This window comes from Periplaneta americana, chromosome 13 (genome assembly GCF_040183065.1).
Source record: "Periplaneta americana isolate PAMFEO1 chromosome 13, P.americana_PAMFEO1_priV1, whole genome shotgun sequence".
Taxonomy (NCBI): Eukaryota; Metazoa; Arthropoda; class Insecta; order Blattodea; family Blattidae; genus Periplaneta; species Periplaneta americana.
The window spans coordinates 100,327,266-100,351,980 of NC_091129.1; the positions used below are offsets into that span (position 1 = coordinate 100,327,266).

The 24,715-nt window shown below is 36.1% G+C and overlaps 1 long non-coding RNA gene across 1 annotated transcript; it reads right to left on the bottom strand.

The window, feature by feature from the left end:
- Positions 1–1,847: 1,847 nt before the first annotated feature.
- LOC138712157 (uncharacterized) lies at positions 1,848–23,909 on the bottom strand. Its single transcript, XR_011335645.1, has 3 exons — positions 23,788–23,909; positions 9,384–9,563; positions 1,848–9,148 (listed from the first exon to the last, which is right to left on the bottom strand). It is a non-coding gene; the product is annotated as an uncharacterized lncRNA (long non-coding RNA).
- Positions 23,910–24,715: the final 806 nt, after the last annotated feature.

Here is a 24,715-nt window from a genome sequence, read left to right on the forward strand (position 1 = left end):
TTGATTAAATGGCGATCTTACTAGTGTTAATTATGTAAGCATGTGCGGCATGTAATCAATGTAATCAATTATTTATATTCAAGTGTTAAAAGTAGTGTACGAAAGATTCAACGTGGACAAGGAAATCGATTTATGTACCAGTAATTTCTTACTATACTGTATAAAGAATTACGATCTTTGACTCATCCATTTAGTTCTAAAATCATCCACACTTCCCTAAATTTATCTTTCATTATTTAATCCACATTTATGCAATGTCTCCAATGAGTTACAATGAGATATTGAGGTATTAAGGTAGGCCTACATAATTATATTATTAACAAACCTGTTAGGAAATTAACGCTAAATAATTATGTACCGGTACCCTTCAACTCACTCAGTGCTTCCTAGGCACACACAAGAATATCTGTTCGAAAGATGTTCAACTGCGGTAATACCTACAAAATTTTGTCTTTGTGTCATTATAGGATTTCTGGCGAGGGAAAACACCAATTAACAGCGGTCCAGAAATCGGCCCATCCTGTCAGACTAATATCTATTTAGTACCGGTATTATAAATGGCGAATTTGGTTCACAGATTCTCTTATAAATCATGTGCGACCATTACTGTAGTTGGGCCAGTACGAGCTGGTACACTGTACTGTCTAAAATAAAAACTCGCTGTTACCGTATCAGCAAAAAATACTCGAAAACATTCATTATGTTTAACTAGCCTTTAATACACTTTGAAATGGAGGATGTAAGATATCTGAAAACATTTGATTTTGATATCTGGTATAAAAATAACAGCTGGTATCTCATACGTTGCTTAAATGCTTGCAAATTCATTGTTTTATCGAAGACCATGGTTACCTCAAGAATAGTTGTAATCTGTTAATTTCAAGCTTGCAGACCGTCGTGGTATTTCTAATTAATAGGCATACTAACCTGATAAATAAAGATCTAAATATGCAAATTTAGCTAAAATTACGATGTCTGTTGATTTTGTTCAGAATATGGCAGTAGTCTGTGATGGCCTTATTATGAGAGATCTAACAATTCCAGAAGCTTAAAAACGTGCTGTTCAGTTAAGGTCTTTGAATCTATTGTACATTCGCCAGGATCTTACGTTGAGGAGAAATTTTCTGCTTCAAAACAGGAAGTTTTCAAAGATAGTGAGCTACGCAACAGGACAAAGATAGTTGAAATAAACCCTGGTCAATTTTACAAAAGCCTGGCAGAAAACTTCAAGCAGAGGCTTATCAATCGCACACAAACATCCTACTTGTTGACAATCTAAGAATAGTAATACAAAATGGAAGAGAGGTAGAAAAAAAGACTGTTGCAAAATTTGACTTGTAAATACAAACATATTATATAACCTCTAGTGATACATGCATCTCAAACTTGTATAAACATTTCCATCTTGAAGACAAGCGAAAGTGCAATAAGGCCTTCAGGGAATACTATACTGACTTCAAGGTGAAATCACCAGAGCTTTGTAGTTTGTTACATACAATAGATTCTATTCAAATTTTAACTTCAGAATGGGAAGGCGCATTAGTGTAATGAACGATATCTGGACTAAGAAAAGAAATACTCTTCTATAAAAGAAGTTTTAGGCTTTTGTTCCCAAAAATGTGTTGGGCCACCAGTGTCAGCATTTAACCCCATCCCATGTCTTATGTGCAATTGTGGCTGCAATCTGAAAGGAGGTCTGCAGAGGAGACTGCATGACGATGAAATAACCTTGAAAAAGAAGTTAAGTACGAGTCCGTATGTAGTCTCTTCTAACCAAGGAGATTTCAACAGTACCTCCTAACATTTTTTTTCAACTAGAGGACTGTGTGCGACAAAATAAACAGACATCTACTGCAAAGGTTTATTCAATTTCTCTGAAAACTTACAGAATTATCTACCAGTACCAGTAAATATAGATAGGCCCTACCAGTACAGTTTTTGTAGACAATAATTAGGCCTATTAAAGAAATGTTAAACTGTTTAAAATTCTTGTAGACAAAACAGTCTAATAAAAGTAAATCATATCGGGTATATTAATTATATTATCATTATGATGATGATGATGTCTTGTAGTTAATTATATCATGGTGATCATTATTAGAAATCCCGATCTAGTATTATCTAAAGTTAGTGTCACTTTTTGCCTGTTTGAGGGTTACCAGACTCAATGTAAGACCAGTGTTTGTAGTTGAGGGTATGAATTAATTTAGAAGGAAGTACAGCTGGGAGTATCACACCATACATTTACGACATGTAAAAGAATTCTGTTCCCCTGATTGATAGTGTCCTAATTAATGAAATTTATAGGCCATTTTTTATTTACATAAAAAATTCTGCTTTACTAACGTTCATTTTCACATACCACTTTATCATAATGTTAATCGTCTTACAGGAATACTAATAGAATGTGCTTTCAAATTTCATCTGTAGCATGAAATAAGCCTAACATGTCGAATCATGTGACTAGAATATGATAAATTACGATATCAACTTTTATAATATATTATTAGGATATAAAAAATATAGATACCTGAGTGGAGAATGGTACACATGAATATTACACCAAAAATCAATGTGTACATATCATAATCAATACATTGAAAATAGTAATAAACCTGCAAATGTCTTTAAATATGAACACATTGTTATTTGTCATGGCCAACTATGTTGAAATGAGGATCATTAATTACATGTGAAATAAACTACCCTCAAAATCACAATCTGGCTCTCCCATTAGTATCCATGTACAACTCCAGGGGAAAAAAATGAATCACGAAAATCACACATACTTTCTCATTATACATTTTATGTGTTTCGCAACAATTTAGTTTCTTCATTATGTTATGAACAGAGATGATAGATTTTAGCAATTTAAAATTAAAATATTCGCACTTTAAAAAATGAAATTTATATTTTTATAGCACTTTTAATGTTAGAATTGAGCATTTTGTAGCGTTTTGGGAGGGAACATTTTTTAAGGAAAATTTTGTGTTAGAAATTTAATGTCATCAATATGTTAGCAAGTGCATTTTATAGATTTTCAAGTTAAAAATTCTTGAATATAATAAATAACTGAAGGAATAACACAGAAGTGAAAGAAACATGCCAGAAGATAATGGTGTGATTTCATCCTGACCCATCTTATTACTCAATCACAATCACCCGCTACCACATACCGGTACAACCTGTTTGAGTGAACACTGGACCTATAGGGAAAGGCATAGGTAGGCAATATTCTATCACCAGCATCAGACAGATTAGTTGAAAATTCGAGATAACAGTACAGATAACAACAAGGAGGATATCAGGGATGTCACATTCCTCTGCTACATTCATTCTGTAAAAGCTAACATGGAGGGGTTACCAAATTATTTGAAAAAATGTAAGAATCTGTATGTGGTTGGCGTTTAAACAGATTCTGATTTTTTTTACAAATTCATCAAATTGTCTCATAAAATGTAATTTCTCTCTTATTTTGGAGGAACACGTACATTTCGCATTTTGTATTCAATTTCAAATTTATTGTGGATTAAAAAGCTACTGGTACAGTAATACATTTGTAATTTTGTGCAAAGTACACAAATTAAACAGCATCAAATAGGAGATTCTTCCTAGCATTCAAAGTTCTAAATCAGAAGGCTACAAGTACGGATCTAACTAAAAATATTTCATCAATAGTATTATGTAAGAATTTTTTTCTGCGCACTTCTCACTTTAGTGATCCTAGGCTATGTATGTGTTGTATAGTCTGTCAGTTGTTGCAGCCACTATACAGATCACAGAACTTCAGGATATAAATTTGATGTGTCTGGTATAAATGAACATACCGGTATTAGATCTTTTCCAGCCTAAGTAAGAGCCACTATATCCATTCAGAAATTCAAGTAAGAGATAATCCTAATATACATAAACTGTGAGTTCTATTCTATGAAATGCCTTCGATTTAATGTAACTCCTTTGAACAAAAAATGCAATGATGTATTTTTTAAGAAATTTAATTTAGATTTCAAACCCCCAGCAAAGGACATTTGACATTTCTGTGACAAGCTTGAGAATACAACTAAATACGAAACATGTAACAATACACGAGACTAAAATGCAAATTTATTTACATTTAAGGAAAGATGAACCAGCCACGACATTCTAATAGCACAGTCTAGTATATACAGTACAGTCACGAAGCTTGGGTTGATGAGAGTACCGGTACTAGGAACAATAGACTGTGTTGGTACTGTTTCACATTGTATGTGATGAGGCGATAGTAGCGATCCTAATGGTTAACAACTATCTATGGATGCATATTCCCTACGTATTAAGCTTCGTGACTGAATATATTAGATTGTGCTAATAGGGAAGAGAATTTCCTAAGGAAAATTCATTTTCATATTTGTGTTAGCAAGATTTGGGCTTGATGCCATCTTGGAACATTTTGAAGCACAAAGGTTTCTTAGCAGAAGCTTGACTTGGATAAAGTGGAGATATGATTTCAGAAGGATAAAAGTTTGGTACTCGAAATGTTATATTCGAAGCCATTTATTTTTACTTCCATTGTCATTCAAAGCTTTATTAAAGTGCCATATTACTTGCTGATTATATTATTTTTCCATATATAATCAATTTTAGAAAACATTCGAATTGGATACAATAGTAGGTACAGTATTCATTTTGGTAAAGATATGCAATTGACAGAGAGTTGGAAACTGTCTCAGTTTGTATCACTATGACAAAATGTTTCTTAATTTAAAAAAAAAAAACTGTTGGTGGTGGTGGTGGTGGTGGTGGTGGTGAAGATGATGATGATGATGAAGATGATTATAGCAATAGAAATCATAATTATTCCAAAGAGTTATATTTACTTTTCCATGGTGGGACCACGAGATAAACTTAGAAGAATTAGAAATACAAAAGAAAAAATGACAGATCGTGTTGCCCTAGTTCTGATAGACAACTTTTTTTGCAGCAAACGTAAAGATGTGATCTTTCAAATTCTATACTAGTACCTATGTTAAGAAAAAAAAAATTCAAATAGTGACATTAGAATGAAATCACATTATGTTGAGCGGATATTATTCACTGATGAGCAAGAAAGTGACCTTGCAGAATAGAGTTTTGCTCCCTGCAAAATGCGTTTTGGTTTGTCAATAGTTGCAATGCGGCAATTAACTTTTCAAATGTCTGAGAAAAATAATATTACAACTCCAGAATCATACAAAATTAATAAACTTAACGGATTAACATGAATGGTAGGTTGTATGTAATATATAAAAAAAACCACAAACACGTAGTCTTTTGAGATTAACATCATTCAATAGAGATAATGTGAATATTTTTTTTTATTTGAAAAATAAAATAAATATAAATTATTATTGATCAATTAGATGAAAATGGAGTAACCACACTTTAGAAATCAAGAAAAGTCATCGCCGAAAATGGAGTAAAATTGTTAAACCAATGAAAAAGGCCAGTTAGTTACAGTGTTGCTACAGTTTGTGCTGCAAGGAACATTTTTTTCTCCCTGTCATGATTTGTTCTAGAAAAAAGTGCACATAATAAACTGAATACTTGCTGCACTCTTGGCCTTGGAACTTCTACTGACTGGATGATGCTGAACTTTGGTACGTAACTACAGTATGTAGTTTTTTTTTACTACATTTTTGTGAGATATATTTCTTATGTTTGTATTTTATTGTAAGTGCTATCTGCTATCTCTTACTTATTTTGTATGAATAAATAAATAATTTTTCTTTTAAACAATTTATTTTAGAAATAAATACAAGTGTCTCACAGCGGATCACGAATGGTACACAGTAAAACAAATCACACCTGTCTTGGAGGCTAATTTTTCTTCTATTAAAATATCACTTAACAATGCATCATAATGGATGTCTAACAAATGGCTTATATTTGTTGTTGCATCACAAATTTTAATTTTCAAAAGCAAGTTTTTTATAAAAAGGGAAAAATAATTTGTTTGTCCCACTATGTATTGTACTACCCTCCCCTAATAATAATCCATGGCGCTACAGCCCGTGAAGGGCCTAGACCGACCAGCCGGCTGCTGGCCTCACGCCCACATGCTGAAGCAGAGGTGGACGATCATCCAACCAGAATGGAGGTATCGTGTGGTTAGCACGATGATCCCCCCAGCCGTTATAGCTGGTATTCGCAACCGGATTTCACTACCTATCGTAGCTCCCCAAGTGCATCACGATGCTGGGTGGGCACTGGTCCCATACTCTGGCCGAAATTTCATGAGAAAATTTCTTCTCCGATGAGGAATCGAACCAGCGCGCATTCCGTAACGCGAGTCCTAGGCGGGATGCCTTAGACTGTGATGCCACCCTCCCCTACATAGATAAAAAAACCAATGAAAATGTTTTTGTTTTCACCATTGCTCTAGCATTGCCAAACTCATCTGTTCAGTACTGGTAGTATAAGCCTACTGCAAGACACATCTATGTCGAGTGTTACAGTTTCAGCAATAGTAGGCCTACCCCAACTATGAATATGTTGCATGAAACTTAAAACACAAAGGACTTCCACGGACAGAGATTGTAAAGCATACTGTATGCAGAAAAATGCATCAAATCATAATGCTATTGTTATGAATTCAGATAGCTGCAGAGGGCTAAATGGAAACATAATGATGCATCTTAGTTTGCTTCAGCTAGTGAAATGATGATGATATGTGTGCACAAAAAAATAAATTAAAACATTTATTTTTTTGGATACCGGTAATAGTTACTTGCCAGGCAATGCAGATTTTGCAGTTAGTGAATCAAAAGCCAAACAGTATGAACTTTTATCTGTTTTTAGGCTTTTTTGGTGATTGTGATTAGAATTAGGATTTTGGGTAATACACTGTGTCCTGGAAAAAGACATTTCCAACATTTCGGAACTACATACAGGTTTCATCATCAGGGCAATACCAGAGAGGTCGCCTGCTCTGTTGGGCTAAGTCGGACGACTGAGCTTTGGTCTAACACTGATGATGGAACCTGTATGTAGTTCGGAAACCTTTGAAAAATCTAGTTCCAGGACATGGTGGATTACCCAAAAGCCTAATATGATTAGTTGTTCTCTATCAAACCTCTAGAAATGGCAATTGTAACTGGAAAGTCAATACTGATGAGTCCACCATGTGGAGTAACAGCATATCTAACCATGCAAGGAGTGGATCCGGATTCAAATCCTGGTTTGGACAAGTTACCTGGTTGAGATTTTTTCCGAGGTTTTCCCTCAACCAAATGAAGCAAAATTGCTGGGTAACTTTCGGCGTCGGACCTCAGACTCATTTCGTCATCATAATTAAACGTGTCCCCTCTTTCAGCATCATCTCCGTTTCTTTTCTAGGTTTCTGGCTTATTCTGATGTATAGTTGGCTGTGGCCCACTGCCGAACTTGGACCCCATGGTATGTGATCATTAGTTGTTGATGGTAGTGTTATGTAATGTAAAATCTCTACTTGTTCAGGGTAGCTCGTGGGATCAGGGTTGAGGTAAGAGGATTCTGTAGGCTTTAGGCGAATTCGAGGGCAGTCTGCGGGGAGCCTTAGGGTTTCCACATCTAATTTATGAAAGTATCTATGTCATACTAATTTTTAATCAGCATAGATGTTATTTATGTAATAGAAATAATTTAATTAAATTTCGAAACTCATGATTAACTCGAAAACCTTAAGCAATGGAAACATTTTGAAAACAATCAGTATGATGATTTTTATGAGAATCCGCATTCTAACAAACAAAGGTTTAGTCTCTCTGCATACAGAAGTCTGCTAGGTGAAAGTGCTCCTTTGTTTAACTCGACGAAACTCGGAAACTACAGTAAAGTATAGTAAAACTATAGTAAAGATTTTGAGTAGCAGCCACTTTTAAAAGTAATTTTCATTCTTTCTGAATATTTCTCTTGCTTTGACCCCCATCTAAAGTGAATAAAAGTTTGTTGCTTATCAACATTTGAGGGTGTCAATGTTTATTTTGAACGGATGACTTTGAAGTTAGCAATCTTTTTCTCACTTTCCAAAAAAAGATATTGATTTCGAATTTTTCCTATGCTTTCCTTAGACATTTACCTATAAATCTTACAAATTACAGCGCGATTTATTGACCATCATAAGAGATTCGACGTGAAAATATTTAACGATGCTGTGAAGATCGCTCTCATCTGCTTGCTAAGAACGGCAACGAAAGAATCAAAATAACCAGTTTTTATAGAGCCTTAATTTCCAGTGCGACACAGTTCTAATGACGATAGTGTAATTTGTGTTCCACCAAATGCTTTTTCTATTAATATAGATTCAATATAAACGTTACATGCCAAAAAGAAAGTAAGAGCTATGTGTGAATAGATTTGAAGGTTAAACATGATTAAAGCAAAAAATGGTTAGCCATACGCTAATTGATTGTCAAGTAAAATATTACAGTTTTGTTCTACGTGTCTTGATCCCCTTACACAAGGACTCTGGACATATGGGAACTTATTTGACATCTGTCTGCAAAGTAGAGAACTTGGTGCAACGAGAAGCAGCTGATTGCTAATTCTGTCTGGAACTCTCTCAATGAGGGACAGGGCCATTTTGCATAAGCTAAATAATGTATATGATATGGGAGTCCTGCCTTTATGTTCCTTCCGAAGGCAGTCTTGCTAAAGAGGTTTGCCTTCTCTTAATAATTCATCGTCCTCGGCAAGATTTGAAACTGCGGACTTTGAAGCCAAAGACAACATTCACACCTATTACATCAATATACAGGTAATTTTTCTAAAATAACATAATTTATTTTCTATCAAGACGTAATTAATTATGTAAATTGGCAGTTTTACAGTCTTTTTCAATCTAAGAATTGAATTGCATATAAAACAAACTCCAAACGTATAATATATCAAATTGTCCGGAATTATCCAAGTGTTTCGTAGAATTCTCTTCAGCGCCTGTTGAAAGCAGCAAGTGTCGTCAAGATGAAAAGAAGAGTAAATGGCACAGAAAGTCTGGAGGATTTGTTACACCGTTCTTCTTCACACACTCCACAAAACTTGAGCTTTAATATATGTTCCAATCCTGTTAATTTGTCATTAACTTCGCATGCTGTTCTTGAGTCATTTTCGAAAGTAGCACAGGTCCGAACTTGTATGCTTTTTCCTTCCATATCTGCATGAAAAGATAATTATTATACAACGACAAGGTTAACTGAGATGTACGAAATACAACTTTTTATTGCAAATTTTGAGAATTGCTAATACAAAAATGAGAAAAAGTATTAAGTGCATCATTACTTCCCACTTCATCTATCTGCTGCTTTGTTTTCAGATAGGTCGCAGATGTAAAGTCTTCAGCATACAGTAGCTACATGATGACTTAATTTTCAGGAACTAATTGAACTTACCTTGTACTTCTAGTTTCTGACAACCATATTGCCATGGTTCAGATAGGTTTATGCCTAACTGCAGAGCAATTGGAAGCAAGAAGTCTTCACAATTCATTACTTCTACTCTGTTTTTATCCACTGGGTCTTGGCAGTGAGCATTGGATTGCGAATCGCATACATAACATTCGAAATTCATACCTATAAACCAAAATGATACATTAACATAGAGATCACCATGCAAGACTTGATTATACGATTATACTATAGGTACAGTGACTGTTGAGTGTGCAGTTAGAGGAATGACTACGGACAGTAGCTATCAAAGAATGAAAAGGCTGCACAGTGTAGACCAGTTTGGATCAAGTATGCAAGAATACCTCGAGTTTGTAAAAGAAACTCTTAAATTTTTTATAACATTTGCAACCTTATATTTACGCAACGTAAAATTCACGTCTGTGATAGTCATCAAAACAAAAGGAAGAAATCTCGTTAAACTTGAAAATTATATCACTGTGTTTATCGAATACAGAATCCAGATTTGAGAAGCTAGTTTCTCAAAAACAGACACATTTACTACATTATTTAATTTGTATTATATAGAAGCTAATTTCTCAAAAACAGACATTTACCACGTTATTTAATTTGTATTATATAACTACTGAAACATTTTTTTTTTATTTTTATGTTCGACGTTATGTTTCTTCTTCTTCATTATCTAGACTCGTGTTCCTGCTTGTGGTGTGGAGTATGAGATGGTAGCATCCTTCATCTATCACGGTATTCCCAGTTATTCTCTTTTCGACTTTGTGTTTATGTCTCTAAATATAAAAAATACACATATGTTAATAAGGCGTTTTTTGTTTTACTGTATTTTGTAAGCCATCTCGAGACCACCCTCAGCTCTGTACACGATGACCCAGGGAGTCGCGACCCACACTTTGGGAACCACTGGCATAGAGGGACCCGAGTCCTCCGAAAGGACCTAACGAATCGCATGAATCGCAGACCACCGTCAGTACTATGGTATTCGGATTTGTTGGCTGGAGAGGAATGCGCGGTGTTGCAGAAGGTGAGCCAGCTTAGTCAGGCATACAACTCTTCCTATAATGGATGCACACAATCTACACACAACTCTTCGTATAATGGGTGCACAGAAAGCCCACTTTGACTGAAGTGCTTGGGGATTCTCAGTGTCCCGCCAGAAAAAGAAGTCCATTCTATGTCAATTCGTTCACAGCACAATGTCCAATATACAGAAAGCCCACTACAGAAATGTCCACAATTAAAACGTCCAATAAAATAAGGCTAATATGCAGAAATGTCCAGAAGTCAAAATGTTCAATGTATAGAAATGTCCATAAGTAAAAATGTCCAATATATAGAAACGTCCACAAATCAAAATGTGTAACATAAAGAAATGTTCACTCAGAGAGGATTATTCAACATTCTTTTCGGAGACCTACACAGCCAAGATATACACTTCCCATGTGAAATCCCTATGAAATAGCATTGCAAGCCAGTTATAGAACCAATAATGTAGTAGAAGATTTCTAATCTAAATTTCAAAGAATGGCTTCTGGATGTCAGGTTAGATTAGGTCACGGTGGCTACGGGTATATTAGGACGACCCTGTGCACGTCGGCCATACTGAGACATATTGTACACCCTGAAGTGTATGGGATGAATGAGGATAAGGGTGTACCAGCCCATAGGCCGCATCTAACCCCTCATCCGCTCAACCAATGGGGGCCTCTTACCCTTCTCTGCTCAAAGTTCACACAGCCAAGGTAACCAAGCAGCACAGGATCCATTCCAACGGTCCTTCCAAGGTGTCGAAGCACCCTTGGAAATGCTCTTAAGGAATGAATCCTGGCAGAGATATTGCGGAAGGCTGGGAACTCAAGAACCATTGTAGAGAGGACGCCCTCTCCCGTAAGTGGATGAAGACATGCATCCTGACCTGAATATGGCTATGGAATGAGATGAGAAAGATGAATGATATGATATGAAAATCTAAATTCTTTTTTCTACATGAGAGGGAAAGGGAAATTGGACCGTGGCAATGAAAATTCCAACCCCGCATTTGCCTAAGTAACTGTAGAAAACCACGGTAAAACCACAGTCAGGTTGGTTGGTCCGGGAATCGAACAACGGACCTCCCGAATGCGAGTCCCATGCGATACTCATGAGCCAACTCGCTCGGTTGTCTGGACGTAATGTCAGTGTTTGGAGATTTTTATTTAAAACATAAAACAAGAACAGAATGGTACAGAGAATAACATTTAACCCAAGTTCGTAATAGTCACTTAAACGTAAAACACCCCAAATACAAGAAGTATATTACAAAGCAAAGACGAATTGGAGTGATTGTACATCAATACAATAAATATAAGGACAACAATAATGTGAAACAATATCTGAGGGCACTCTGATATCATATGCAGCTGCATGCTGACCCCAGTGCGGAAGAAAATTATAAAATAAAATACTTGCGGACTATTGTAAATTAGCTTACATTTCAATGTTAAATTATGATTGCAATTGTACATTCATTTATGCACAATTTATGAGAACAATATGTTACAAATAGCATTATAAGTTGTTATAGGCTACATAACTTTCACAATCCTAAGTCACATATTACACTCTATGAAACAACTTAATATAAAATACATTAAATGACAGGACAGTGGCAATACAAGTTTGTGCACAAACAATATAGCAGCACAGTACAAATTTAATTTACTTAATTAGAGTTCATCTTCATGAAGAAGCATGTTTGGTATCCCTTTATTTATGGGAAGTTTTCTTCCCGATTCTGGGCAGACGAATTCTCCATTTATGACTTCGACCTCAAGCAAAACATGGTGAACTTTCTTCAGGAATTCAAAATATCATTTTCATAATCATCACTCAGGGCCTGCGGCAAGTCACCAGAATGGCCAATACTATCAGCAGCATTCCAGAGTGTTTCCCAGTCCAGTTTTGGAATTATTCTCAGAACAAACTCTGAGTTAAATTCAGTTTCTAGCACTTTGATGTCCTTGGCGCTTGTGGAGTGTCGCCTTCTTGGGTCTGTGATCTTCCATGGAGTGGATTCCCTGTTTCTCCAGATATTCCTCTATCTTCAGGTTATCCGTGCTCTCCACTACCACAGAACGCCAGAGTTTATGGAACTCATCGTCCACAGGCAGAGCTGCTGCCTTGTTTGTGAAGAACACAATCTTCTTCTTGTCAATCGGTCGCGAGGTGTATAATGATCTCATTCTGCAGAGCCTTGAGGGTTTTATTACAATGAGGCAAAGATTCCTGAACGTCTTCCAACAGAATTCCTGCAAGACTCTTCGAGTCTTGTTGCGTCAACAAACCCAGTTGATTTCGGTAGTAGGCCAATATATTGAATTTTAAAAATAAAATATTTCCTCCAAAGTCAGTGTTTGAGGAAATGTCCCCATAACACTGGCAGCATTCCCACGCTGGATAGCAATAGCGATTCTTTGTCTCAAGAAGTCAGTCGACCTGGAATCTCCATTGAGCGCTTGCAACTTTTTCCCGATGTCTGAAACCAGCATTTTAGCCTCTGAGCACCAAGGTCCCAACGCCTCAACAGCAAAAACAGAGAACAAGTGTCTGTCCTGGAGATCCTGATACTTATTCCTTTTGATGCTCACTGCGGATGTTGCAGCAGAACCAGCAACTTTGGAGGTGACAGGCAAATGGGATGGTGCTAAAGTGTCGACACAAGTGGCATCCCATAGCAGAGATTTTCCATGAGACCAGGGTATCAAGGTCAATCCACCTGGTCTTTTTCCATCAGAACGGCAGATTCCAATAGGTTTCAGGATTGATGGAAAACCAGAAGAGACAAGTACCCTTTTAATGATATCATTTAATTGAAAGTGCCTGGAAAATCTCCCGGTATTTTTGGGGCAACTTAAGACATGGTGACCATAGGGATCAACAGTGGCTCCACAAAGACATTTATGTGGGAAATAGATCTTGCACCCGAGTCTTAAGGAGACAGCAATTTTAAAGGACATATTGTCCATTAATGTGCCAATATTGGAAGAAGGTATTGTCTGAAGCCAAGACCCTGATTCCTTCTGTCGTATTGTATGGTATCTAGCTTGATCGACCTCAGACGATGACGACGCTAGTAGAGCCTGGTAGATATCAGAGGCATGAATGTGATCCCACTGTTTCTGAATATCACGAGAAGCTGGGAGGTTGTTGTTTCCTGTAATGCTGAACCATTTCTCCAAAGCCTCATTCACATAACAGATCCCGATTTCATCACCGTTAATTGAGAGAATGGACTTGACGAAATCAAGGACTCCATATGCAGAAGCCAAGAAAGCAGGCAGACAAACATCACTCACATTCCGGATTCCAATACCTCCAAAGGCAATAGGCAGAGTGGCTAAAATCCAATTGTTATCTTCAAGACGTATATTGAGAATCGATTCCAGACAGTTTCTCAGTAGATCATCAGTCTCTTGAAGTAGGGATGGAAAAAGCCACAATGGGGTGGTGCGAAGAAAATATGTTAATTTAGGAATTAAATAACAGTTCTTTAAGAGAAAGTACGCTGTATGTGTGGAAAGAGATTGCAGACCATCAAACAGTTGCTTCATAATTTCAAGCTTTTCACGCATACTTGACTCTACAGCGGGAAGAAAAATGGGAGATCCAAGGAGAGTTAAATTAGATCGAGATACTATCTTAATCCCTGGAGCTATATTATTGAATGTGGACACTACAGTATCGTCTTGTGTAGAGCAGAAGTATAATTCGCATTTATCAGGATTAATCTCCAACCCAATGGATCTGCAGGAATCTATAAGTTTTTTTAAAAATCGGAAAGGACCATATCTGGAGCCCCTCCCAAAGAACCGTCAACCAGGTAAAAGAGGTTCAAGGTACTATTCAAATGGGTAATGACAGAATTCAGGGTTAGACTAAATAGCAGTGGACCTATCGGATCACCTTGCTGGACTCCAGTCTGCGATGAAATGATGTCAGAATTGTAATACAGGTTAGATGGGTTTCTATACGCTTGCCACAAGAATGCATAGAGTTGAGGGATCTTGCTCTTAACAAGTTCAAGCATTCTGTCTCTTTTAAGGCAATTAAATGCGTTTCTAAAATCGATCTTAAGAAGAACATTTTGACTGCCTTCGTTCTGATTTAGAAATGAACGTACCGAGTGAATGATGGCTTCACATCCTTTAGTGGTGCCAAAACCAAGCTGCTGAGGGCGCAAATGTTGACCAACTTTCTCCTCAACAGAAGTGCAAGCTAACTTAGCCGATAATCTGCGAAAGGTATTTCCAACTGCGATTGGACGTATCCCGCCATTTTTCTTTTCGATGGCAATTAAAGATGCTCCATATAAAAGAGGACAGATTTCAGGATTAACTTTACCAGCCAACATTAGATTACATAATCGAGTAATAGCATTTAGGAGTCGCCTACCAGAATCTCCAGCAGATTTGGATGTGAGATCTTTTAAATGTTGGGGGCGAATCCCATCAATACCAGATGCAGAGCCATTAGGAAAGTTTTTTATTCCTTGCAAAACCATATCTTGAGATACTGACAAACATACTTCATTGGTGGTAGGAGGATCTGGAAATGCCAAGGGCCGTGATGGTGGAGGGTGTTTTTGTACTAAAGCCACTTGTATAACTCTTGAAGCACGAGCTACTCCTGAATCCATATATATAATTTGAACTGGTAATGGAAATTACGGGAAAACGGCTGAACGGATTTTAATGAGTAACCCCTCATTTTCATGCCTGGCATCCAAAGTTTTTCGGAAAAGTAGTAGTTTTCAGTGAAATGTCAATTTTCCTACATAATTTTCCTATTTTCCAAAATCCATCTGTTGTCAGTTTTGAGAACTAATTTTATTCAATCACGGCCGACTTAATTGAATTTCAGAACAAAACACACACTACAATAAACAATAGGCTATTACACGAAAGTCATGACCTGCAGGATTGCCCACATATTTAGAGCTCAATTCAATTTGTTATTAAAATCTGATTCTGCAGTGTATAATTTTCTGAGTACAGCTGTGTATTGGATATTCAAATCTACGAAACTTGAGGTGGTTTGATGACATTATTACCATTAGAAATTAAATATTATTATAGTTAATATCATGATGCATCTATTTTTCATTAATTGTACATAATATTGATGCTATATTGATGACATGAAAGTGAAACGTTTTGTGGTTATGTAAGCAAATGTAGAGAATATCTTAATTTAGATCTTCATTTCTATAATTTACTGAGTGGCTGCTATATATAACTGCAAAACTTAAGTAAGATAATAATATTGTTATTAAAAATCAAATATTTTTATACGGTACTTATTAACCCAGTGGGGTTGGGTCTTTTTCATATACTTAATGGTGGTGTAGTGTAGATATTGATATGTGTCATTGTCTTCAGTATTGGCTCGAGAGAGCCCAAAAATTACAGTTCCTAAGGAAAGATCAAAAGGTATTACTTACTGATAAAATAAGATGCCTAGAAAATTTTGTATTCTCCAGATCATTTCAGCAAGACCTCTTAGTAGGATAAAATGATTTTACGCTCTACATTTCAAGTTCTACATGCAGCAGCTATACGAAAATGCTATTGTTCGAAAGCTTAGCAAACCTGACATTTTTTTAACTTTTGCCTACAATCCACAATGACCTGAAATAGCTACTGCTATCGTCCTGACATTGATACTTACGTTTTCGCGTTGAAACTCAAAAACTGAAGTTGGATAGGTTCAAGAAAAAGTATTTGGCTAAAAAAAATCCATTCAGAGGGAGTATGTTTCATTATTATGGATATGGAAGCAAATAACTATCAAAAAGAGAATTATTCTTCATTGAAAATAAATCTGAAAAATTTTTATTTGAACGTCTAACGAACTTAGTTTGCAGCAGTATTTGCTGCACAAGCCACTAGTCAGAAGATAGAATTCGAACACCTCCCTTTATATCACCGTCTGCCACTTTAGCTTCAACAATGCGTGACCTAGAAAGTGTAGACATTCTTACGGGGAGGAACTTCCAATGTAAAATCGTTAATGTTCTCTTTGATTTTAGACACCAAAGATTTGTCAGAGTTCTTCTTTGATCGAACAGGTATCCGAAGGGCGATATATGCAAAAAGCAGACGCTCTTGCCAACATTCTTCACTATTTTTGGAAATGCATTTATCAATAAGATGAGTCAATTTTTCAGCCGCAAAACTTCTAGCTCCTTTAGGAATTCTTCGTAAAACTCTTATATTGAGTTTACAATTAGCAATCTTTTGGTGGAAAAACTCAAAAGAAGTATTTTCTGAATTTAGCAGAAGATCGTCAGGAAGTTCATTGGGATGAGTCCTAGCCCAGTGTATTCGTAGTCCTTTCAAGCCTTTGTAACATTTAGCATCACTGCCAGTGCAAATTGGGCACGAGAATAATTCGACATAATTAGGGGCTGAGATATTATGTGTTCCACCTTTTGATGAGCAAGATGGACAGAGCCAGGGGGAATTAGACTCACCGAGGACTCTTACTTCATCACTGCATAGATAGACACAGCTGCCGTGGAACCAGCACATACACTCTGCACATAAAATTAAACTACTCGTATATTCTTCAGAAGTTCTACGATTATCGCAGAGTAGGCATCTAATGGATTCACTGGCATTCATGAACGAAGATATGAATGAGGTTAAATAAAAGAAACATATAGCAACGTGTTGCTAACGAATATCAATAAACTCTTGGACAATGAAAATGTCAATATTTCATTAACCTACTTAATAGTTTAAATTCACGAAACACGTCCACAATCACAGTTCACAATTAATTATGCCATTTAAATTGAATGAATGTACTGCAATATATAAAGTCAAAAGAATAACTTCCTATTCAACGTAGGAAGATAGGAAAAGCGTTGCTAACGAAAATCATTGAACACACACGAATGAATAAAATGACCAGATGTCAATAAAATATTTAAGAGAACGCAACACTAACATGAACACGATCACAGATCACTATTTCTTATAACATGAACATAAATGAATACAAATAAAAGGCAATACTTCTTGAAAACTCTTAATTAATGTAGAGGCACAGTAAGGACCAAGAGGAGTAGAAATAGAAATATTCTACTCCTCTTGGTAAGGACTGAGAAGCATATTGTCATGGCCAACTTTATTATTAATTTACATTTCAATAAATGTTGTTTTGGACATTCATGATATCGTACATGTAATAACACGGGATATTTAAGGTAATGGCCATTCAATAATTGTGGACATTTTTGACACTGGATGTTTTAATGTCTATAGATATTTAAAATAATAGCCGTTAGTGACTATGGACATATTTTATACTGGACATTTAAACAAGAGTCTAGGGAGCGCAAAGAGTTTGTAATAAGTATTACAAACTCTTTGAGGGAGCGTAAGCAATTCTGCTCCTCGCAATGCCGAATGAGGGCGGAAAGCGACGACTGCTATATCTGCTATGCTGAATGACAGCCGACAGCCGTAAAAGAGGAAGCAGACAATACTGCTCCTCGGATGCCGTGCGGTCACGTGCTCACTGATTGTAATAATATAGTTTTTATGTTAAAATATATCTTGAGGTAGGCCTAACTGAATTTTCGGTCATTGTATTATAATTAAATGTAAAGAAATGTAATTACAATTAAAATGTTAATATTAAAAGAGCTCTATTCTCTATACGTATGTAGAGAAAACATAAAAATATCTATGGACCACAAAAAATCCCCTCAGCGCCCTCATAATACCGAATGACAAAGAAAAAGGGGCAACTGCTCCTCGCTATGCTGGACAGTGGACATAGTCGTTTGAGTTTGGCAGGTCATGTTTCGCGTCATATGTTATTCTTATTGTCGTGTTTTCGAGCCTGTTGTAATTTTGTGGTGCTCAGACTGAGTATCATTGTTCATCAAATTCGCGCCCTTTAATTCTGTGGTGTTCAGACTGAGTATCATTGCTCATAAAAATAACATTCGTGTAATGTGAATGCAGACTATAAGTTTGTGTATTATAACGTTATGAAATGTTACGTAACATCATGTTTCATGTTTATGTTGCTTAGACTGAGTTCTTCTTGCTTATAGTAGGATAAGTATCTTTTAAGAAATAATAGTGCTGGATTTAATTAATTTTGGAATGGTCATGAATGATAAAGGGTTAGCTGTTTCGTATTATCGTGCGTTTTGATGTATTAATAACAGAATAAACATACCTAAACAGTTCAATTTTTCGGAGTGTAATAAGGGCTTTGACTATAATAGAAATCTTAAAAGACATGTATCAAAAGCACATCCTCGTGTTTTAAAGATAAACCAGAAGTCGTTTGCTTACGAGTGTTCTGCATGTCAAAGAAAATTTAATCACAATAAAAATTTGAAATTCCACGAAAGAGAAGTTCATGGTACCAGTACACCTGAAAATGTTAAGGAAAGCAAATTGAAATGTGGACTTCGTGAATTCACAACAGCTGTTAAGAAGAGTTTGTATGAACACTTCGAATTAGTACACGATGTTCCAGTCAAGAGCGAAAACAGGGAATTCTCCTCAATACAGCACTTCATGCAATGGAAAGGAGAAGTTGAAAATGCAACAGTAACAAGGTACGGTATGTGAAACAGCAAGGCTCACGTCGTGTTGCTAATAATTGTACTAAACATTATTACTGTATATCTGCCACGGGTCGGAACATTTTAACTCTCGTAGCAAAGGTGTTAGGCATATAAAAACTCAGGGCAGCAACAAGCATGTCTGTCCTGCAAGCATGGCAGTAACAGAAAATGAAGATGGAAGCTGTAAAATTAATTACATTTCCACTCCATGTAAGTCATCAAAATGATATAGCTCACCTCTCTTTAACAGAGTCAGAGAGACAAGCATTGGCAACAGATATTGCTAATAAAATTTCCTTTCAATCGATACTGGACAAAGTTCGCGATTCAGTGTCACAACCAAAATTGGATCATATTCACCTTGTCACTAAAAAGGACCCCCATAATATAGAACATTCTTATAATCTATGTTCTTCTTCAATACGGCATGGGGATGATGGAACAAGTGTGGAGGCATGGGTGAATGAAATAAATGGCAGTGACAACCCTTGCGTGCTATTTTACAAGCCACAGGGAACAATAAACGAAAAACATCCTGGTCTGAAGAACGATGACTTCATAAATTATTATGAACAGCGCTCAGCGGGAAATTCTGAGGAAATATGGCAATGATGTAATATGCATAGATGGGACACATGGCGTGAATAGTTATGGATTCGAGTTAATTACTCTTCTTATATTCGATGATATGAGGCAGGGGTTCCCTTGTTCTTTTCTTATATCAAATCGGAGTGATCAGTATGTCCTATCTGTCTTTATTGACTGCATTAGACAAGAGGTGGGGAAAATATGCCTCAAAGTTTTCATGTCTGACATGGCCGAATATTTTTTTCAATTCATGGAATATAATTATGGATCCACCAACTATGAGGTTGTATTGTTAATGGCATGTAGACAGGGCCTGGTGGAAAATTTCAGGAAAAGAAAACAGGTACTGTAGATGTGTACAAAATTATGAGGACGTTAATGCAAGAACGTGATGTCACTACTTTTGACATGATGGTACCAAGTGTACTAAAAAAACTACTTGAAGATCCTGATACAACTCAATTTGGTACATTCGAGAAAATTACCTGAAGAACGTAAAAAGCTGTGCATACTGATATAGACTTCATAGCGGAATCAATACTAATATGCATATAGAGAGAAGGCACAGGACGCTAAAATATGTTTATTTACATGGAAAAAATGTAAAACGATTAGATAAGGCAATTTATGCTCTAATGACTTTTGAGACAAACTCTTCGATAGACTAGTTATTCTTACTAAAGATAAAATCACGAGCAAGCTGAAAGACTAAGAAACAGACACAAATCGGGAACTGAGCTTAACAAAGACCTGATTATTAGAGTAGAAAACGGATGGACAATACCTTCATCTTCCGATGTGAAGGATGTATATTTTGTACAAGAATCTGCTCTTAGCTGCAAGTGCAAGTTGTTGTGTATTGAATGTAACACCTGTATTCACCAATACACATGCACCTGTTTGGATTCATCTATTAAATAGAACATGTGTAAGCACATCCACAGTGTTTGTTTACTGAGAGCCAGCCAAAGTGTTGAAGAAAGTAGGCCTAATACTGTTCACTCCAATGAAGAATATGATTTATTTATTTATTAATTTGGATGCTGAAAATGATTTTGAGAAAGAAGAAATTGTATCCGAAATTATGAAGAACGGAGATTCCCATTCTTCCTTGTCATTCACAAATCAGAAAGAGAAAGTGAAAGCAGAATTAATTAACCTTATTGATTCAGTAATGACAGAAAGTGAACTTGAAGTTTTGAAACGATATAAAGCATCCTTGCATGCAACACTTGCTGCAGTACGTTCCAAAAGTGAATGTGAATCTATGGGAATCTGCAATTCCAATATAATCCATGCAAAGAAAAGAAATATAGTTCCTCAGAAAAGACTGTTTTCTGTAAAAAAAAAAAAAACCAAGAAGAAAAATTAATGCCATGACTAAACCTAACCCTGTAGAAGCTCAGAATATTAGCTTAACTTTATTGCAAGAAAAGTGATAGGTCTACTATAGATAAGTAGGCCTACCTATAAAGGGAAATTTCTTTTTCATTTACTGTTGTTAGTTTGTGTAAATAATAACTGTACTGTGATAAAAACAATGTAATGAGTGTCGTGTTAATACAGTAGATTTCTATTCTTAAACAGTGCGATACAATGACTCACATTTAGTGAAATTAATTTAGGTGTACACATTTTATACTCAATGAACTTTACAGTGATTCATGAAGCGCAGGAAGTTGAAATCATCAGTCATCGCGCAGAAATCAGTTATGTTACTCTATAAACGAAGTCCAGGAATTTAATTAAGTCGATGGTGAGAGGGGCGATTTTCCGTGGTCCAAAGATATTTTTATGTTTTCTGTACATACGTATAGAGAACAAAGCTCTTTTAATATTGACATTTTAATTGTAATTAGATTTCTTTATATTTAATTATAATACAGACAATGACCGAAAATTCAGCTAGGCCTACCTCAAGATATATTTTAACATAAAAACTATATTATTACATCAGTAAGCACGTGCAGAATTTCCCATCTCATCTTCGGACAAACACAGTAATGGTGAATCATGTCATATGTACACAGTGACTGAAATACAGGTATTTATAAATAAGTTTAATTTAGTTTAAAATGCATAATCTCCACACTGCACGGCATTCCGAGGAGCAGTATTGCCTGCTTCCTCTCCTACGGCTGTCGGCTGTCATTCAGCATAGCAGATATAGCAGTCGTCTCTTTCCGCCCTTATTCGGCATTGCGAGGAGCAGAATTGCTTACGCTCCCTAGACTCTTGTGACATTTAATGACTGGAGACATTTTTGCAGGGGACATTTCGCAATGGACTAATTGACTGATAATCAAAGAAGTCATGCTACTAAATTTTCGGCCTTAAAAAATCTATCGCCCAGGACCCAGTTTGAACCCGCGAATCTCGGATGCAATGCCAATCATGGTTCTGGACCACCGAAATAATTAACATAAATAACATGAAAAGACATAACGAATGTTGGACATACACTTCAGAAAGCCGTATTTGTTATCCTAGAACTGTTGGCTTGGATATCTGTGCAGTTTTTTAAATATAAAAATGTAAAATAGCGAATCATCCACATTTGAATGTCATGGGTATCTTGCATTTAAATGCCAACGTTATCAATTATGCTTCATTACTTCTGCGTTGGATAAGAAGAGGAAGTAAATCACGTGACACCCTCTCATGTGAGCCGGACAAGGATAAAGTTCAAGAACCTATAGCATGACACTAATGGGTAACCAATTTCCACACAGAGCCGTATCTGTCCTTAACGCGAATTTAAGACGTCTTTAGTCTGTTAAGTCATTCTCACGTAAACTGAAAACTGTAGAAAAATGAATATAAGAAGACGTGAAGATACAAGGAATAAGTTTACGAAATATAAGAAAGAGAGTTTTATTGTTATGTACTTAAAAATAAATATCTACAGAGTCATGCTTCCTATTGAAAACTTCTTCATAAGAAATATGTCACCAAGAAATATACTGCACACTAATTAGTAAAATTAGCGTAATTCCAGTCGTTACGAAAATGGAGCAATAAGACGACTATTTCCCTGTAATAATATTAATTTTCTGCACAAGTCACAATATTTAGTCAGAATTTCTATTTCCACACAAATAATTTAAAAGCCAGAGAAGCCACCGGCATAGCTTGGTCGGCTAAGGCGTCTGCGAATCTGGAGCTGCGCTCAGGATGATTATCTGGTCGGGTTTTTTCCGAGGTCCCCCCCTCCCCAACTGTAAGGCGAATGTCAGGTAATCAATGGTGAATCCTCGGCCTCATCTCGCCAGATATTTCGCTATCAACAATCCCATCGACGCTATATAACCTAGTAGTTGATACATCGTCGTTAAATAACGAAAAAAATCGCTCGATCATAACGTGAAGTGATTTGGGCCTTATGTTAGTGCTAAGAGATAGCAATTTAATATAGGTAATTATCTCAATATGGACAACATTAACAAAAAACTAACAGCAAAAATAGGAATCAAAAACGAAACTTGATCTCCATTATCCAAAACATTCGAAGAATTATTATGCTAGTTGGAGAACAATATAAACAAAGTGAACTAAATTTTATGGGCAAAACCTTCGCTATTCACTTTATTAAGCCATTAAACATACAAGTAATAGGCTTCGTCAATACAGTCGTACCAGGGATTCTATGCTCATAGCTAAGGCTAGGATGTAGGCCTATATGTAATAAAATTGAAACCATAAAATATGAAACATATGTAAAATAAATATCAAATTATGTGAGATTTCCTTAAATATGTAAAAATATGTACTATACTCGGAAATAGGACAAATATGGAAAGTAAAATATGTTTCAAATCACTCTAAATATCCTAATTCGTAAATACATGATAATTATGACATAATTTTAACTGTAGCTCATGAAAAAACAAATATGTATTTAAATAGAAATTCCAACCCTGCTCGTATCAGAAATTATATTTGAACAAATCGATCATTGTGCTGTAACAGCTGAGCACATTAGAAGCTACCGCCGTTTTCACGTTGGCAACAAACATCCTTATGAAATTCGAACTTTTGAATGTGGCTACATGCAACGTGTGTTAGCAGTTACGTTTCTGGTAGATGATTGATTGTGAAGAATCTTCTAGATATATCTGAATACTGTTTTTATACATATCAAGTCTATAATAGCCTCACCTGAGTGAAAAACGATGAAGATAATGGCGACTTGAAATAGAAGTGCTACGTAACAACAATGTACCGCCATATTGAATGAGTGACGACTGAAGTTGGCACTTGGGGTGACAGTTCGGATTGCAGATACTGCAGGACCTTATCGTTTTATACTTCTTCACCAGGGACTTCCACCGGATGTGCAACGCAAATCAGGGGTGGCAACAGAGAACAAATGGAATGAGAACTTAACAGTAGTTTCACTGTTACGGAAAACTCTGGATTCTCTGTGCAAAGAGACTTCTGCAGACTACTGTCCACCGAAAGCTATCCACTACCCACTCTTCTACACCCTCACCCCACAGCAATATTAAAAATATAGCTAAAATTTGTTTCAGGATTCTTTCAAAGTAATTTACTTACATTTTGACATGAAAAGTTTATGAGTTTATGCTCGAGAGTAACTGAATAAAATGTTACGAAATTTTTAACATCTGATGTCACTTGCTTAACAACGGCTATAAGTTAGTTACATTATTTGTCAGAAAATACGAAAAACTAGTGCAGTTAGACTACAAACGGTGATTTTACTACCAAAGTTAGGGAATGAGCGCTGGTTCTAATCCTTATGGGGAAGGAAGCAGCCGGCTGGTCGGTCTTGGCCCTTCATGACCTATCGCGTCACGGATTTAATTTTAATTTTATATAATATAAGAAGCAATCCCTCAAAACTTTAAATATCACAATAACACTTAATCGACAGCAATTGCAGGAATACTATTAATTCCCTGACAGTTTTCAAGTCCGTTATTTAACGAAGATGTACATTATTATTTAAACCAGAGAGAGAAAGACGATCTGGAGCAAATCTTTATTGTATGTAACTACCTCATCGTTGTAGACGACGTTAGCCGAAAGTATGTGTTTGGCGACCAATCAGTGTTCTCGAGTT